This window comes from Herpailurus yagouaroundi, unplaced genomic scaffold (assembly GCF_014898765.1).
Source record: "Herpailurus yagouaroundi ecotype Mexico unplaced genomic scaffold, PumYag 67641, whole genome shotgun sequence".
Taxonomy (NCBI): Eukaryota; Metazoa; Chordata; class Mammalia; order Carnivora; family Felidae; genus Herpailurus; species Herpailurus yagouaroundi.
The window spans coordinates 5,232,594-5,253,180 of record NW_024420442.1 but is presented as its reverse complement, the minus strand read 5'-3'; the positions used below and the strand labels follow the sequence as shown (position 1 = coordinate 5,253,180).

Here is a 20,587-nt window from a genome sequence, read left to right as displayed (position 1 = left end):
AAGATTTAGTGGGACGAAAAGGTCTTCCCCGTGATTGTTTTCATTTCTTTTTCCTGAGCATCTGGGCATGCACGGTTCAGAACCTTGAGGAAGTCAGAAGTTTTTGCCCGTGCACGTGTGTGAATATGGCCTTAGAGCACTTAATGCAGTTGTGCACAGAGTCCTGGAACTCTGTGTGGATCAGGTTGATGTTGTAGTCTCGAGCACTGGTATTGGTGTGGCGAGGGAACAGCATGAAGGTTAACAGAGCCAATGTTCTTGCCACCGCAGCACTGACATCTTCTGGCTCCAAAGGAGGCGCCCTGTGTCTAAAGAGGACCTGTGCAACCGTGTGGCTGGCTCTGCGTCCTTTGAACTCCTGCATAGTCTAAGGCCATACCACCCTGAATGCGCCCAATCTTGTCTGAACTCCTGCATGAACACTTTTCCAATGAGCAAATCATCGTTATCCTTAAACACCAAAGACTACTGTGACTGTCTTTTTTATACTCACCATCCCTATAATGGATTACTGCCCTGTTCTCTCTTTCCTTGCCCTCTTCTTGGAATTGGAAGTATTTCTCAAAGACCGAGGCAAAATAATTTCGTTTCAACATGCCAGCCTGATACACAATGGAATCCTTGGATTCTGGCAGATTTTCAAGGTTGTATGGCAAAGAGACATTGTATCTTGATTTGGGATTTACCAAGAAACTCCCATACACCCTCTTTAATAACTCATCAGCACCAAATATCTGAAGTTCCTTGTAGAATTTCAAAGAAATACTGACCATCACTTTTGTTTTGTCTCCATTAGGATTTGAAATATGATAGAAGACTCCATTGAACGAAATCTACAAATGTTACTTCTACTGCTTCTGGTTTGTTATTGGTGGCTGGGTTCTTGAACTTGAGCGTGAGTATCTCCTCAATGATGTGGTTGTTCACCTCCAGCAGGATCAGGGTGGTGGCCACACCTCCCCCCCCCCCTTCCCTACAAGCCTGAACCTGCCTGCCAAGTCAACCCACCCCTGCGTCACCAACAAGTTCAGTCCCCTCAAGGCCCCAGCCCTGGCAGGTGTCTTCTGCTCTCACACCCACTTCTGCTTTGCTGCCTAGATGCGTGGCCCCGTGGTGCCATTTTCCTGCCATTCCCTAGTGTACGCACACATAGGGCTAACTCATTACTTTCTTGTCTTACATCATTGCTACGTGTCCAAGATACATTCTTAAATGAAAGAAGCAGGCCACAAAGTAGCACAGATATACTTTCAAGGAGATTACAAAAAGTTACCCTAGCATTTTAATAGTTGTTTTTTTTTATTGATGGTAAAATTGCTTGTGGTTACTAATTTATAATATTGTCTAAAACTTTATGAAAATTTATTAACGTATATATTTGTTTATAAAATTTTCCTTTGCAATAACTAAACAAATTCTTGTTCTGACAGAGCTCACGTAACAATGTTTTTGTGGACCAAAATGATAAACAAGTAACTCCATTAATTGTCAGAATGCAAGTATTACACAAAAATTACAAAGATCTATCAAGGTTCAAAACAGAGGATTACTGCTGGAAAGTTGTTTAACTAAACTCTACAAATCTATATATAATTCAAAGGAATCCTGTAGTAAATTTTTAAAGAAAAGATAAAAAAATCATTTGTATGATGGGAACCCTTATCACATAGACTGTTAGGAAAAGTCGTGACTTTGAATATTGTCTTCCATTATGAAGATGGGAGAAATACCCACGCTTCTTTCAAAGGCCCATGTATACTCTTAATCCTCTGTCACAGTCACCCTACATCTCTTACAATATGAAGAACTGCCTGGTGTCTGCTCTGGTTTGATAGAGCTTAATTTTGTATGTAAAGACTGGCAAACGTGTTTATAGGCATTCTTGTTTGATCCCTGAGTCACGTGATCTGAAACTGCCCCAGCTGCTTCCTTACCCGCAGTTTTAACCATAGTTCCTAACTCAACTCTATACCTTCTGCCCAAGTACCAGCTGTGAATCCTGACAGCAATCATGAACGATTCTAACTTAATTTCTGCTTAGCTGTAACCTTAATATGCTGTGACTATTGCCACCCACTTTCCACCCACATTCCACCCACATTCCGATCCTGTCCTCTGCCCCATCTCTTTTACACACACATACACACAAACCCTGTTCATATAATCACATCTAAATCTGTTGCCCAAAGCCAGTTTTAGTTTCTGAAAGCCAACCCAAGAATATCTACTCAGAACTGGACTCCTGACTGTTTTCCAGACACCTTGGTCCCTTTACTCCACCATCAAAATTTGTAAGAAGTAAACATAATTATTCTCCTGTCTCTTAAAAGCTCTAATGTTCTACCTTGGCTGGTAGAGTCTGGTCTGGGGATGATTTAAATACCGTTTATCTCTTACTAGGTGTGTATACTCATTTAAAAAACATTTTAAGGATCTTTTGAACCTCAAAGCCAACAGCCTTGTCTCTAATCCATTATTTACAACACAATAGCCTTCCTACAGCTGTATTTTAAGCAAAGATATGTTTGCTTGGCTTTTGCTGAAAGTGAACATTGGAAGGCAGAAATAAATGTCAGTTCTTTATTCTGTCCTTCTACAAGTTTCTCTGTCTTTGCCATCTATGTTTTAGAAATATCTGTTTTTCTCTGTTTTATTTTTAATAAATAAGGATATTGGGAAATAATCCCAGAGAGTTATTCATGTCCTTTAAGAAGGAGATGAATTCATGGGCTACTTCTAGTGTACATACAATTAAGCTTAAAATGATGCTATAACTTCAGCATGTCTTATTTTCTCCTCTGGTCTCTATACATGTCTGTGCAGATAAGTCACCTTTGCTCTGAAAATTTTGGATTCAAAATCAAGGTATAGCAACTGGAGACTCAGAAGTTCAGAGCAAATTAAGATGTGGTTTTATTTAGTACATAAATATCATGAAAAATAAATATGCTTTACATTTCTTACTTAGAGTAATTGAGATTGAATGCCTTGCTCACCTGTTAGCAGATATTAAAATCATACGTGTTTTTTAATGTTCCTAAATACTGCATCATATTTGTACCTCATATAAAGTTAGACTAATTTATATAAAGCTCAGCACATACTTTTTACACTTTCAAATTCTGTGGAAATGTGAATTTAATATAAATTTGGGTCATAAATCTATTTTTTTCAATACTAACAACAAGTCTATGAATTGGTATGAGGCCACTTCCATGTGACAATAAACAACAAAGTCTGCATGAAAATAATGCATTCCTAGAGTTAATAAAATGTATTCCTGTTTGGTAAAGAGGAAGATAAAGACAATGGATGGATTATAAAGTAAGGTATAAAATAGGTGAGATTAGATAATTCAAAATAGATGAGATTAGATAATTCAAGAAAAACTTAACAATGACTCACTTTACCCTTTTAAACAAACATGCAAACATGACCTAGTATCCAAATTTTCACACTTGCCTTCTATTCAACTGAGACTTTTCCTTCTTGGGCTTGGAGTACTGACTACTCTTTGAGAAAGATCTTTCTTATATTGATTTCCCCTTCAACCCATGCTTCCCCACAAATTATCCTTCTTATATATAGGTGGTTCAATTTCTCTTTCATCTTTCCTGACTGTAGTAGGAGAGTAGATAGAGTAGCAATAAAGGGCAGTTTTTATTGTCCCCATTTCACTGACAAGGAAACTGAGGCTCAAAGAGTATGTTATTCTAAATTAAAGAGCTGTTAAAAAAGAATATTCAAAATGCAACTTTGTCTGCCTATTCTTATTTTCCAGTAAGATATCTTTTCCAGAAAGTGAACCATATTCTACAAAAAAGAATTTTCTAGAAAGCTATTGCTATAACAACTATCTTTGAACATCATGTTATCTGTCACTTTGTTTTTGTTTTTGTTTTGTTTTGTTTTTGTTTTTGAGAGAGAGCATATGCACACAAGCAGGGGAGGGGCAGAGGGAGAATCATTTTTTACATTATTATTATTTTTTTAAATATTTTGAGAGAGAGTGTGTGCGCATGCAAGTGGGACAGGGGTAGAGAGAGGGAGACAGAATTCCAAGCAGGCTCCGGACTGTCAGTGCAGAGCCCAACATGGGGCTTAATCTCATGACCCTGAGGCTAGGGCCTGAGCCAAAATCAAGAGTCTGAGACTTAACTGAGCCACCCAGGTGCCCCAGTCACTTTGGATATAGTATCAAAATAGCCCTTGGCCACACATTCTACATAGTAAGTTCCCTGATACTTAATCATTAATTAATTAAAAAATATGGAAATATATGGGAAAAGAGTAATGAACAAAGCAAATATGAACCTAGTCTTCAGAAAGATTGAAGTCTTTTGGGAAAAAGCAAAAACTGTACTTATATTAGTGTTTATCACATGCTAAGAAGCATTAAAGTGAATTGTCATGATTTGCATACACCAAAAGAAATGAGAATTACTGGTAGGTAACATTGGTATTTGAATCATGACAACAGGATATTACACAGGGGAGCTTAAATAAAATGCAAATTATCTATTCATCCTTTTACTCTTTAGTTTTGATAAGGAACCAAGAGATGGAATACAAAAGCAAGGGGGGGAAAGGCAAGGAGAGGTATCTTCCTTCTTATATGTCATTGTTTATATATTATAAGCTAGGTTTTTGCCTTGTTGTTGGCTCTTTTTTTTTTTTTTTTTGTGCTTATTTTGATGTTCTTGCCTTGTAACCTATATCAGGTAATCAGCGTAATCATATTCTCCTGTATCAAGACCCTATCTTGGTACTCTGAACAGCATGTCAAAACAGTACCCAGGTTCAAAACGACTAATTTTGAGGTCTTCTAGAGACTGAAGTGTTCTTTCCCCAGTAGTGTCAATGCTTCCAGAGTCATTGATAGAAATAGACTGTGGTTATCTTTGCCCAATATAACTGCAAGTAGCATTTAGATTCCTTTCTCCTTAACCATCTGCTTGACAAGCACACAATCAATTTCTTATTGACAAAGACCCAACACTAACCTGAGCGGGCTAACTCTTTCTTGATATCTCAGACAGGCTACCTCTTAGCCTGCCATACCTGAGCAGACATTTCTGGTCTCTAGCTTCTAGCCCTTGGTGACATAGCTTTGTCACTATAATCTAAGCCCTAAGTCTAACAACAGAGGGCACACTGGTCCCAAGGATCACAGAGATATTAGAGATCAAGCAAAAATTCAACAAAACGTAGGGGTGCCTTGGTGGCTCAGTCGGTTAAGCATCCGACTTTGGCTCAGGTCATGACCTCACAGTTCCTGGGTTTGAGCACTGCACTAGGCTCTGTGCTGACAGCTCAGAGACTGGAGCCTGCTTCGGATTCTGTGTCTCCCTCTGTCTCTGCCCCTTCCCCACTCATGCTCTAATTTTTTTCCTTAAAAAATTCAATGAAAGTTAAAAAAAAAAGGGATGAAAATGAAACCTGCTACCAGTGTATGGCAGATTAGATATATTGAAAGATCATCCTACTACAAAACAATTCTATTTTAGAAAGAAGATATATAGTAAAATATCGTAAAGAACACAAAATAGAGGTGGATCTCCAAAAGCCCAACAATTACCCACATTTTGAAAAAGGTAAAATTCATAAAATAAATCTGAACTAGAAGTGATTAGATAGCAAGAAGGGAGAACAAGATTATTATGAGGGAAAAGCCAATGGAAGCACTGTTATTATAACACTAAGCTTTGATATATTAAAAGGTGGAGAAGCTGAACATAAGATATATAGATTAATCTAGGAATCTCAAGAAAGAATAAAATAATTACCTCTATGTGAAATATGGTTGAAGTAGACACAAATCCTATTCAAAGAAAAATATTCAAAATTTAGCAACTAAAAATTCCCAACAGATTTAAATCAAGTAAATAAGACTCCAAAATCGAAGATCCACAAAACCATAAGGAGGTCAACTACTATAATCGACAGTCAGAAGAAGCTGTAAATGACAGATTTAGATGCAGAATATGGAAGAAATACTTTTAAAAAATAAAGATTGGTGTCACAAGGATGAGAAAGCAACAAGTAATTATCCGGAATGACTAGACATATCTGACAAAGAAATAAATGGGATTTCTAGAAACTTAGTTGAAATTATATAAAGATACATAAATATTTGTTATATATGTTTTAGACAAATATACATTTAGATATTTACAAATACATTTCAACATTTAATTTTTTTAAATATTGTATATCAGAAATATAATCATGTATATAATTTCAATAATTTATTATAATTATATGCATATAGAATTTGTTGTTTGTGTATAGAATTTATTATACAATCTCATCAGTTTTAAGAGTATATTAATGTCAAAATATTTGAGGAGTATCCAGATTTGTTTCTATTGTTGACTTCTAGTTTTATTCTGTTGTGTTCAAAGAACTTAATTATGTGATTGCAATTTTTTGCAGAGAAGGAAGGCTGTCGAAAAAATTCTCTCAACTTTTGTTTCACTGAAAAAGTTTAACTTCACCTTCATTTTTAAAAAAATACATTATTCTTGGCTGACATTTTTCTTTCCATATTTTGAAGATTTCAATCTATTGTCTCGTGCATTCCAGAGTATCTTATGAGAAGTCTGTTGAATTGTTATTTTTGTTACTCTGGATTTTGTTTCTTCTCCACATCTGCCTTCCCCCAAATTTATTTTTATCTTTGTTATTGAGCAGTTTGACTAAAATTTCTGTGTTTGTTGGTTTTGTTATTGTTGTTGTGGTGGTAGTGGTATTTGTGTGTTTTTGTGTTTATCCTGTCTGCTATTCTGTGAGGCTTTTGAATTTGTGGTTGGTTGTCTTTCATTACTTTTGGAAAGTTGTCATCTGTTATCATTTCAAATATTTATTCTCTCCCGTTCTCATTGTCTTCTATGCTTGGGTTTCCAGTTACATGTAAGATTAATTCATTTGTTGGGGCGCCTGGGTGGCGCAGTCGGTTAAGCGTCCGACTTCAGCCAGGTCACGATCTCGCCGTCCGTGAGTTCGAGCCCCGCGTCAGGCTCTGGGCTGATGGCTCAGAGCCTGGAGCCTGTTTCGGATTCTGTGTCTCCCTCTCTCTCTGCCCCTCCCCCGTTCATGCTCTGTCTCTCTCTGTCCCAAAAATAAATAAACGTTGAAAAAAAAAATTAAAAAAAAAAAAAGATTAATTCATTTGTTCTATAGTTCTTTGATATTTTGTTCCTTTTTTTCCTCTTTCAGTCCCTTTTCTCTTTATGTTTGACTGTGGATAAACAAATGATCTATTCTCAAAGTCTTTTATTTTTATCTCAGTTTTGTCCAGTAAGCTGTGGAGCTCCAAAAGAAAAACTTCACTGATACCACTTTTTTTCTTATTGTAGGTTTTGCATTGTTTCCATCTTTCTTTTGAAATTCCACATATCTTTATGCATGTTGTCCACATTTATGACTAGATTCTTTTACATAAAATGACAATTGTTTACTTTTTTTTTTAGCTTTCTTGAGGTGTAATCTACATACAAAACTGTTAAAAATTAAGGTTTCCAATGTGATATCTTGATATATGTATACTTTGTGAAAACCTTACCACAATCAAGCTAACTAACATATCCATCACCTCACATAGTAGTTATTTTAATTCCCTATTTGATAGCTCCAATTTCTGGTTCATCTGAGTCTATTTCTAATTACTGCTATAGTTCATAACAATGGATAGATTTTCCTGAATTTTTATATAAATGAATACCAGAATTACTATCTAGAAGAAGAGCATAGACTGAATTACGTAGTATTTATTACCGCAAATGGTTAACTTCTTTTATTTTTATTTTACTTTATTATTCTTTTTTACACTTCTTTTGTCTAGTCACTATTTGGGTGATTTGATTAAACGTAGCCAGTAGCAGAGTGGAGTTTGTTATATTGCTACATTCTGTGTAACACAATCTTATATTTTATTTCCCATAGTGATCAGCTGTTAATCTGTAGTGTGAGGCTGGGTTTCTAATGCGTAATATTTAACATTCCTGCTCAGATTTAGCAGCTCCTTCCCACTTTTTCCACAAAAGAGGTCTTCCTTTGCACTCTTGCCCATGCCCAGAGGCTGCATACGTCTGCTTATTACTTGGTGTTAGGCTTATTGAGTTGACAAAAGATATTACCAGTATTTCTTGTCAAGTCTCATATTTTAGGCAAGACCTGCACACATGGCTCATGTGGATGAGTTTTATCATTCCTTGTCATTCCTATCCCTCTCATGCTGTGTCAGCAAATTCTGTCTTGCATCTTGAGATGATCTTTTATAGGAGAGGTTTCTATGCCCCTTACCCTTGGCAGATGACTTTTGCTGTTGCCCCTCGTCCAGAAGCAGAAGGGATTTTCCTGTACCCTTCCCCCAAAATGAGGGTTTTTCCCTGAACCCTGTGCCAAAATGGTTATGTTTCTACCCTTCATTCTGAAAGAACTGGATCTTTGCCTGAGTATTCGGGGTGAGATAGTTTGTTCCTCCTTCCCCAGTGGCCAAAGGCAATTTCTTTGTATAAGAGAAGGAGGATTCAAAGAAGAGTATGGGACTTTGTACTCTTCTGACAGTGGAGCCAGTACCCCTGCAACAATTACTCTCAATCTTGTCTTCTGTCCCACCCCCAAACTTACTGGTATGTAATAAGTGGAGACCATGTAAAAGACTAAGTAAATGCATATTACCTCTGTGGGGGCAAGGGGGAGGGCTCTATATTGTTCTATACTGATATATTAGCCCACATTCAACCATTTGGAATTTGTAAAAACTTTTAGTTGTTTCACATTAAGTACTTCCATGGAAGCTTCCTCTTCCTCCTGCAAAATAGTTTATGTTTCCTATCTCTCCTCAGAGAACCTCGTCATTTTTTGGAAATAAAATTTCTCATTTGCCTGTGAGCTTAGCTCTCTGGTGGTTTCAAGAAGAGTTATGATTTTGCAGATTATTTGGCAGTTTTTCATTACGAAAATACAGACAAAATACTCTTGCAACAATCTATATCCCAAGCAAAAACAGAGACAGTAGTTCGCAATTGATTCTATAATGTAAAAATTATAACACTGTATTGTGTAGCTTAAAACATGTAAATGAAATGTATATGACAACAACCACACAAATGAGAGGGTATAATTACAATATTGCAAGTCTTTTATATTTTACCATAAAGAGAAACAATATTAACTTTATGTATACTATAAGTTAAGGGTGCATATTTTAATTTTAAAGGCAGCAATATAAAAATTAAGGCAAAGATGTGTGTCTCAATGTCCACCAGAGGAATTAAAATAAAATACTGAAAAATATTTTAAAAGCCAAAGAAAAAGACAAGAAATACAAATGACATATAGGAAAAAATATTTTTAAATGTAACAAAACAGTAACTATAATCCAGCCATATAGATAATTAGATTAAGTGCCCAAAGTTTAAATATTCCATTTCAAAGGCAAATATTGTCTGGTTGGATAACAAACAAAAAGTGATATATGTTGCATACATGAAATTCACGTTAAAACTAAGAAATGAGAAAAAAAAGAAAAATTGAAAGCATTCCATTGATTTGAAAGTCAAAACTCAGAAAGTTGAACAGTTTACACTATTATCAGATAAAGAAAATTTCAAAAGAGGAGCTTTTCCGCAGATAGATCTATTTCCCAATGATAAAAACTATCACTTCACAAGGAAACAAAAAATAATCACAATTTTCAGTGTGCCCAATAACACATAGAGAAAGAAACTGACAAAAAGAAAATTAGATAAAAATCCATTATCATAACTCAAAATTATAGCACTTTTCTCTCAGTTATTGTTAGTAACACTAGTATTCACCTAGCTTTCATTTCTTAAATATTAGCCCCAAATTACATGATACAAATTTCTTTTCAAGTGAACATGACATATTCATCATAGACCATATGCTGGACCACGAAACAAGTCTCAATCAATTTTAAATTTTATAATCTTACAGGCTATGTTCTCTGACTCAAGGAAATTAAACTAGAAACCAGTACCAAAAAAGATATATAAAATTTCCATAATTATTTGGAAATTAAACAACATACTTTTAAATAACCCATGAGTGAAGCTAAAGCAGTGTATAGACGGAAAGCTATGCTTTAAATGCTTACATTAGAAAAGAACAATTACCCCAAATCAGTGATATAAGCTTCTACCTTATAAAACTATAAGAAGAACAAATGAAATTCAAAATAAAAGAAAGAACATAGAAAAAAAAATAAGGGCAGAAATCAATGACATAGAAAATACACGCAAAAAAGGGACAATCAATTAAGGCAAAGTTAGTTCTTCTAAAAGGTCAATAAAATTGATGCACTTTTAGAAAAGCAGATAAGAATAGCATGATGGAGACAAAAATTTCCAGTATCAAGAAAAAAAAGAGACTATTTCTGCAAATCATGTGGACTTTAAATTATGAAGGAATATTATTAATAATTTTATGCCAATAAACTCAAACATTTAGATAAAGTGGACAAAATATTTTTTTTTAATTTTTTTTTTTAACGTTTATTATTTTTGGGACAGAGAGAGACAGAGCATGAACGGGGGAGGGGCAGAGAGAGAGGGAGACACAGAATCAGAAACAGGCTCCAGGCTCTGAGCCATCAGCCCAGAGCCCGACGCGGAGCTCGAACTCACGGACCGCGAGATCGTGACCTGGCTGAAGTCGGACGCTTAACCGACTGCGCCACCCAGGCGCCCCGGGACAAAATATTTTAAAGGCAACAATTACCAAGCTTACTCAAGTGGAAATAAAAAATTAAATAACCCTTTACATATTAAAATAATTAAATCAATTAATCTCCAAAAAAAGGAAACAACAGACCCAGATTGTTTCATGTGAATTGTAGCTAACATGTTATAATTCCAAACTAAAAAATTACTTAAGAAAATGGGGGTTGGGGGAGTTAAGATGGTGGAGAAGTAGAGGGACCCTGGCCTTTCCTCATCCCTCAAATACAGCTGTATTGAGGTCATATCACTTGGAACACTGAGGAGAATTGATCTGAGGACTGGCAGAAGTATCTCTACAGTTGGAGGGAGACTGCTTGGCAGATGCAAGGTTTATGGAAGTGAATTAGGGGAGAGAAAAACAGAGGTGCCATTGGGGGGAGGGAACCCTTTCCATGGAGAGACGAAGGGAGAGAAAGAGAGAGGGCCTGAGAAAGTGTGGCATCGAGTTAGCACAAGAGGAAAACGTCTCTGGAACATGGACTCGTGAGTGAGAAGTACTGAGTGTCCCAATTCTTTTTCGTGAACAGAATCTGGAACTCAAACTCTGAGGTTTTGGAAGAGTATGACTTTCCCCAGAGTGAGGCTGTGGCCCATGCTCCTAGAAAGGAGGGAGCTGGCCTCGTTGTGCATATTGTGGTATAGAGATCTCAGAGGTATATTGGGAGAGAACAATCCCCTTCCTAGAATACTTCTGGAAGAGGGTTTATTGCCTCCCCAAGGACAAAAGACCCTGCAAAAGATCCAGCCAAAGGCCTTTAATCATCAGGGTAGAGAGGCTCTACTCCAGAGGTGGAGAGTGGGTCACCATGGTGCTGGGTCCTTTAAGACATTGGGTTTTGAATCCCAGCCGTGCATCAAAGAACAAATGCAGGAGAGCTGTGTTGCAGGACAAGTTGACTGCCCTTGTTATTCTGTGAGGGCTGCCTGAACAGTGGTGTTGTGTGAGATCCCCAGTCCAGGGATGAGAGAATGGTGCTATTTTCCCCTCAACACCATGACCATAGGACATCAGAGAGCAACACAGAGGACCCCAGTGGAGGGGGAACCTGCTTACACCAAACCCTGCCCACCCCCATGCCTGGCAATTGCTTATTTACTGGGGCAAGACTGTCTCTGAGCCAACACAACAGGCCTCTCCTCCATAAAGCCAGCACAGCTAGCACTCCCCATGCACCAAGTGCACTGAAAATTGAGTGCCTCAAAATGACACCTGTAGTTATTTTTTCTGTTTTTTCTTTCCCTTTCTTCTTTTTTCCTTTTGGAATCAGAATCATAGTTTCTTGCTGGTTTCATTGTTCTTTCATTTCCTTTTTTCTCTCTCTCTCCCTCTCTTTTTGCTCAGCTTTCTTACTTTTTTTCTTTTTCTTTGTCTTTCTTTTTTCTTTTTCTTTGGAATCAGTCTTATTTTTTTTTGATTCTCTGCTTGTTCTTTTCTGTTTCCTTTCCTTTTTGCTTTTTTGGGTATCAGGCTCCCTCCTCCACTTTTTTCAGGGTTAATTCAACAAACAAATCAAAGCACACCTAGTTAAAGATCCAAACACTCCACCACTGCAAGCAAAGAGAAGCTCTACAGAGGACTGACCAGTGAGAACAGCCAAAATGCAACATCAGAGTGCACAGAGCATACACCAGAAAAACTTCCTGAAGTGCCAGGCCTTGCACAGTGTATTATCCCTTTTTGATACAGCACTACTTTCAGGAGCAAGAAACATAACAAGCTTTAAAAACACACAAAAGACAAAAAGTTAGCCAAAATGACAAGATGGGAGAGGAGGGAAGATGGTGGCGTAGGAGGACGCTGGGCTCACCGCGAGTCCTGCTGATCACTTAGATTCCACCTACACCTGCCTAAATAACCCAGAAAACCACCAGAGGATTAGCAGAACGGAGTCGCCGGAGCCAAGCGCAGACGAGAGGCCCACGGAAGAGGGTAGGAAGGGCGGCGAGGCGGTGCGCGCTCCACGGACTGGCGGGAGGGAGCCAGGGCAGAGGGGCGGCTCGCCGGACAAGCAGAGCCCCCGAGTCTGGCTTGCAAAAAGCGGAGGGGCCTGACGGACTGTGTTCCGACAGCAAGCGCGACTTAGCGGCTGGGAGGTCATAAGTTAACAGCTCTGCTCAGAAAGCGGGAAGGCTGGAGGACAAAGGGAAGGAGAGCTGCTGAGCCCCTGACGACAGAGCTCAGTTTGGTGGGGAACAAAGGCGCTCGCCAGCGCCATCTTCCCCGCCCATCCCCCAGCCAAAATCCCAGAGAGAACCAGTTCCTGCCAGGGAACTTGCTCGCTCCGCGCAAACACCCAACTCTGCGCTTCTGCGGAGCCAAACCTCCGGCAGCGGATCTGACTCCCTCCTGCTGCCACAGGGCCCCTCCTGAAGTGGATCACCTAAGGAGAAGCAAGCTAAGCCTGCCCCTCCTGCCCCTGTGCACCTTGCCTACCCACCCCAGCTAAGACGCCAGATCCCCAGCATCACAAGCCTGGCAGTGTGCAAGTAGCCCAGACAGGCCACCCCACCCCACAGTGAATCCCGCCCCTAGGAGAGGGGAAGAGAAGGCACGCACCAGTCTGACTGTGGCCCCAGCGGTGGCCTGGGGGCAGACATCAGGTCTGACTGCGGCTCTGCCCACCAACTCCAGTTATACACCACAGCACAGGGGAAGTGCCCTGCAGGTCCTCACCACGCCAGGGACTATCCAAAATGACCAAGCGGAAGAATTCCCCTCAGAAGAATCTCCAGGAAATAACAACAGCTAATGAACTGATCAAAAAGGATTTAAATAATATAACAGAAAGTGAATTTAGAATAATAGTCATAAAATTAATCGCTGGGCTTGAAAACAGTATAGCTGACAGCAGAGAATCTCTTGCTACAGGGATCAAGGGACTAAGGAACAGTCACGAGGAGCTGAAAAACGCTTTAAATGAAATGCATAACAAAATGGAAACCACCACGGCTTGGATTGAAGAGGCAGAGGAGAGAATAGGTGAACTAGAAGATAAAGTTATGGAAAAAGAGGAAGCTGAGAAAAAGAGAGATAAGAAAATCCAGGAGTATGAGGGGAAAATTCGAGAACTAAGTGATACACTAAAAAGAAATAATATACGCATAATTGGTATCCCAGAGGAGGAAGAGAGAGGGAAAGGTGCTGAAGGGGTACTTGAAGAAATCATAGCTGAGAACTTCCCTGAAGTGGGGAAGGAAAAAGGCATTGAAATCCAAGAGGCACAGAGAACTCCCTTCAGACGTCACTTGAATCGATCTTCTGCACGACATATCATAGTGAAACTGGCAAAATACAAGGATAAAGAGAAAATTCTGAAAGCAGCAAGGGGTAAACGTGCCCTCACATATAAAGGGAGACCTATAAGACTCGTGACTGATCTCTCTTTTGAAACTTGGCAGGCCAGAAAGAATTGGCACGAGATTTTCAGTGTGCTAGACAGAAAAAATATGCAGCCCAGAATCCTTTATCCAGCAAGTCTGTCATTTAGAATAGAAGGAGAGATAAAGGTCTTCCCAAACAAACAAAAACTGAAGGAATTTGTCACCACTAAACCAGCCCTCCAAGAGATCCTAAGGGGGACCCTGTGAGACAAAGTACCAGAGACATCACTACAAGCATAAAACATACAGACATCACAATGACTCTAAACCCATATCTTTCTATAATAACACTGAATGTAAATGGATTAAATGCGCCAACCAAAAGACATAGGGTATCAGAATGGATAAAAAAACAAGACCCATCTATTTGCTGTCTACAAGAGACTCATTTTAGACCTGAGGACACCTTTAGATTGAGAGTGAGAGGATGGAGAACTATTTATCATGCTACTGGAAGCCAAAAGAAAGCTGGAGTAGCCATACTTATATCAGACAAACTAGACTTTAAATTAAAGGCTGTAACAAGAGATGAAGAAGGACATTATATAATAGTGACAGGGTCTATCCATCAGGAAGAGCTAACAATTATAAATGTCTATGCGCCGAATACCGGAGCGCCCAAATATATAAAACAATTACTCATAAACATAAGCAACCTTATTGATAAGAATGTGGTAACTGCAGGGGACTTTAACACCCCACTTACAGAAATGGATAGATCATCTAGACACACGGTCAATAAAGAAACAAGGGCCCTGAATGACACATTGGATCAGATGGACTTGACAGATATATTTAGAACTCTGCATCCCAAAGCAACAGAATATACTTTCTTCTCGAGTGCACATGGAACATTCTCCAAGATAGATCATATACTGGGTCACAAAACAGCCCTTCATAAGTTTACAAGAATTGAAATCATACCATTCATACTTTCAGACCACAATGCTATGAAGCTGGAAATCAACCACAGAAAAAAGTCTGGGAAACCTCCAAAAGCATGGAGGTTAAAGAACACCCTACTAACGAATGAGTGGGTCAACCAGGCAATTCGAGAAGAAATTAAAAAATATATGGAAACAAACGAAAATGAAAATACAACAATCCAAATGCTTTGGGACGCAGCGAAGGCAGTCCTGAGAGGAAAATACATTGCAATCCAGGCCTATCTCAAGAAACAAGAAAAATCCCAAATACAAAATCTAACAGCACACCTAAAGGAAATAGAAGCAGAACAGCAAAGGCAGCCTAAACCCAGCAGAAGAAGAGAAATAATAAAGATCAGAGCAGAAATAAACAATATAGAATCTAAAAAAACTGTAGAGCAGATCAACGAAACCAAGAGTTGGTTTTTTGAAAAAATAAACAAAATTGACAAACCCCTAGCCAGACTTATCAAAAAGAAAAGAGAGAGGAACCAAATAGATAAAATTATGAATGAAAAAGGAGAGATCACAAACAACACCACAGAAACACAAACAATTATAACAGACTATTATGAAAAATTATATGCAAAATCTGGACACTGTAGAAGAAATGGACAAATTCCTAGACACTAACACACTACCAAAACTGAAACAGGAAAAATAAAAATTTTGAACAGGCCATAACCAGCAAAGAAATTGAACCAGTTATCAAAAATTTCCCAACAAACAAGAGTCCTGGGCCAGATGGCTTCCTAGGGGAATTCTACCAAACATTTAAAGAGTTAATATCAATTCTTCTCAAACTGCTCCAAAAAATACAAATGAAAGGAAAGTTACCAGACTCATTATATGACGCCAGCATTACCTTGATTCCAAAACCAGATAGAGACCCCAGTAAAAAGGAGAATTACAGGCCAATATCCCTGATGAAAATGGATGCAAAAATTCTCAAGATATTAGCAAATCGAATTCAACAGTACATAAAAAGAATTACTCACCATGACCAAGTGGGATTTATTCCTGTGCTGCAGGGCTGGTTTAATATTTACAAATCAATCAACATGATACACTACATTAATAATAAAAAAGGATAAGAACCATATGATTCTCTCAATAGATGCAGAAAAAGCATTTGACAAAATACGGCATCTTTTCTTGATAAAAACCCTCAGGAAAGTACGGATAGAAGGAATATACCTCAACATCATAAAGGCTATATATTAAAGGCCCACAGCTAATATCATCCTCATTTGGGAAAACCTGAGAGCTTTCCCCCAAAGGTCAGGAACACAACAGGGATGTCCATTCCCAACACTGTTACTCAAAAAAGTACTGGAAGTCCTAGCCTCAGCAATCAGAAAACAAAAATAAAAGGCATTCAAATTGACAAAGAAATCAAACTCACTCTTCACAAATGATATGATACTTTACGTGGAAAACCTGAAAGACTCCACCAAAAAATCACTAGAAGTGAGACATGATTTCAGCAAAGTTGCAGGATGTAAAATCAATGTAGAGAAATCGGTTGCATTTCTATACACCAATAATGAAGCAGCAGAAAGAGAAATTAAGAATTTAATCCTATTTATAATTGCACCAATAACCATAAAACACCTAGGAATAAACCTAACCAAACAGGTGAAAGATCTGTATGCTGAAAAGTATAGAAAGCTTATGAAAGAAATTGCAGAAGACACAAAGAAATTGAAAAACATTCAATGCTCATGGATTAGAAGGACAAATATTCTCAAATGTCTATATTACCCAAAGCAATCTACATATTCAATGCAACCTCTATCAAAATAATGCCAGCATTCTTCACAGAGCTAAAACAAACACAGAGGCAAGGGAAATAAAAGAAAAAAATGAACTAATGAACTATTGGGACCTCACCAAGATTAAAAGCTTCTGCACAGTGAAGGAAACAACAAAACAAAAAGGCTATCTTCAGAATGGGAGAAGATATTTGCAAATGATATATTGGATAAAGGGTTAGTATCCAAAATCTATAAATGAGTTGTCAAACTCAACACAAAAAAAGAAATAATCCATTGAAGAAGTAGGCAGAAGACATGAATAGACACTTTTCCAAAGAAGACATTCAGATGGCTAACAGACACATGAAAAGATGCTCAAAATACTCATCATAAGAGAAATACAGATCAAACCCACGATGGAACTCACACCTGATAGAATGGTGAAAATTAATAACTCAGGAAACAACAGATGTTGGTGAGGATGTGAAGAAAGGGGAACACTTTTGCACTATTGGTGGGAATGCAAACTGGTGCAGCTACTCTGAAAACAGTTTGGAGGTTCCTCAAAAAATTAAAACTGAACTACCCTATGACCCAGCAATTGTACTACTTGATATTTATCCAAAGGATACAAAAATGCTGATTCAAAGGGGCACATTCAGCCAGTTTTTACAGCAGCACTATCAACAATAGCCAAATTATTATACACACGGACACACACACAATGGAATATTAGTTGGCAATCAAACAAAAAGAATGAAATATTGCCATTTGTAACAATGTGGATGGAACTAGAGAGTATTATGCTAAGTGAAGTAAGACAGAGAAAAACGAGTATCATATGATTTCACTCATATGTGGAATTTAAGAAACAACAGATGAGCACAGGGGAAGGGAAAGAAAAAATAAGATAAAAACACAGAAGGAGACACACCATAAAAGACTCTTAAATACACAGAACAAACAGGGTTTCTGGAGGGGAGGTGGGTGAGGGGAGTGGCTAAATGGATGATGGGCATTAAGGAGGGCATCTGTTGGGATGAGCACTGTGTGTTATATGTAAGTGATGAATCACTGGGCGCTACTCCCGAAACCAATACTACATTGTATGTTAAATAACTTGAATTTAAACAATAAATTAAAAAATAAATTTAAATTAAAAAATAAAATTAGTTGATACTGGCATACCTTGGATATACTGTGGGTTCAGTTCTTGGCCACTAAAATAAAGCAAGTCAAATGGAAAAAAGAAAAAAGAAAATAGAAGAGAGAACACTTCCCAAATCATTTTTTGAGGGTAAAATATTACTGGTAACAAAATCAGAAAAATACAAGAATAGGAAACTACAGGCCAATGCCATTATGAACTAAGATAAAAAATACTTAACAAAGCATTGCTATAATATATCTAGCAATATGTCAAAATGATCACACACCATTACAATGTAAAGTTAATTACAGGAATTCAAGGTTAGTTTCACATTTGAAAGTCTATCCACTTTGTGACATTGACAGAATGAAAGATAAAAATATATGATCATCTCAATATATGCAGGAAAGTTGTTCAACAATATTCAATAATATCTTATTGAATATCTTATTGAATTCAATAGAAGCTCTTAACAAATTAAGAATAGAAATTATTTAATCTGAAGTATCAATGGAAAACCTACAATAAACATAATGATAATGAAATATTGAATGTGTTCCCTTGAAGATCTAAAAAGTGATGATGATAAACTCTCACTAATCATGTCTAATGAGCACTGTACTGGATATCTTCATTGCAGCAATAAGACAATAGAAATAAAGGATCTAATACTGGAAAGGATAAAATAAAACTGTTACTTTATAGCAGAGGACATGGCTATCTATGTAATAACTTCCAAAAGAACGGTAGAAGTCACTGCTATAGGTTAATATAGCAAGATTCCAGAATATAAGGTCAAATGTAGTAGACTCTAAGTCTAAAGTTCTCTTGTCTAGAAAAAGAGTGGGATGCAGGATGAAAAGTAAGAGATGGCTAATGTCCAGGAAAAGACAAGAGCCCCGGATAAGGGTCCTTACCCCGTTTTTATTAGGATCAGAAGGCTTACAAATATGGCAATGGATGTGCACAAAGAGACAATGAATCTGTGAACATTAACTAGTGGACATGGGGGAAGGGGGTCTTGAAGATATTCAGGGTTAGGGGTTTGGGTTAATACAAAACAAAATCCTGGCGCTGGGCAGTCAGGCAGAAGGCTGTTTACATTGGACATGAGGCACCATCTCTGTTTATCTTAGCTAGCCTTGGGGATGAGACAGGTAGGACATGTGACCTCAGAGTTAACAAGGCACTTTTCTTTTGTTAATCATCTCCGCTCTGGGCAACTTCACCCACAGATCAGCAGTCTATAGCCCAATTTACCTGTTTACCTAACTTGGTCCTACCTTCCTGTGAAAGCAGCTTTCTGCTATAGTATTAAATGGGGGGTACTTCTGCCCTGAATACCTAATCTTGTTTACTTCATATACCTATGTTCTATATTGGTGCCTTTGCACCTTCCTATTCTGGGGCCTTTGCCCCTTGCTCTCTATTCTGGGGTCTCTGCACTCTATCTCTATTCTGGGGGCCTAAGCCCCCTTTCTCTATCATTATTCACCTAATCTTGTTTACCCAAACTCAAGTGTGGGCATCCTATGGCTTTATACTTCTTTATGCCTTGTTAACCCATTGGTGTAAGCACGGGAGATTCCTAAGCTTATTCCCCACAGTCAAAGCAATAACATAAATTCTACTTCTGTATTATATCAGCAAACAAAATGAAATGAAAATTAAAATATTAAGTACTATAAATCATTTAACAGTAATCAAGCAACAGCCAAAACATGTATACTAAAACCTGACTTAAATCATATGTAGAAATGTAAAAGTCTTATAATGGCCAAAACAATCTTGAAAATAAGTACACATTTTGAGGCCTTGAACTATTTCAATTCAAAGTTACTCTCTAACTACACTAATCAAGACAGTGTGGTAGTGACACAAAGATAGATAAATAGATCAGTGGATCTGAATAGAACAGATTGTTTCAAAACAATTTTCATCATAACCCCATCAGGATTGCATTTTTTATACAGGATAAAAACTTACTAAAGAGATATGTAAAAATATCTCCCTAAAAAGAGATATACAAGAATATTCATAAAGGCTTCATTCAAAATAGCTTAAAATGACATACAGCCCAAATGTCCTTAAAGAGGAAAATGCAAAAACATATTATAACATATTCATACCATGGACTACTATTGAACAATATACTGTAAAAATTGTTGACACATAAGTGGGGATAAATCTCACTGTTAATATGCTAAGAAAAATAGACACAAAGAGTACATACTATATAGTTATTTTATATAAAATTATAGATTGCTGGGCACCTGGGTGGCTCAGTCAGTTCAGCATCCAACTTCAGCTCAGGTCATGATCTCACAGTTGGTGACTTCAAGCCCCGTGTTGGGCTCTGTGCTGACAGCTCAGAGCCTGGAGCCTGCTTTGGATTCTGTGTCTCCCTCTCTCTCTGCCCCTCCCATGCCTGTACTCTCCCTATCAAAAATAAATAAACATTAAAAAGATTAAAATAAAAGAAAATAAAAAAATAGATTGCAAAAAAATCATCTGTGACTTAAAAAATTAAGAACAGTGATTTCCCCTGGAGGAGATTTACTGGGAAGAGATATGAAGAAACTTTCTGGAGCATATATCAATCTCATCCAATGTACTTTTGAAAGA

The 20,587-nt window shown here is 37.7% G+C and overlaps 1 pseudogene; it reads right to left on the bottom strand.

Annotated features, from left to right (window-relative positions):
• Positions 1–240: 240 nt before the first annotated feature.
• On the bottom strand, positions 241–1,185 carry LOC121025438 (actin-related protein 2/3 complex subunit 2-like; annotated as a pseudogene).
• Positions 1,186–20,587: the final 19,402 nt, after the last annotated feature.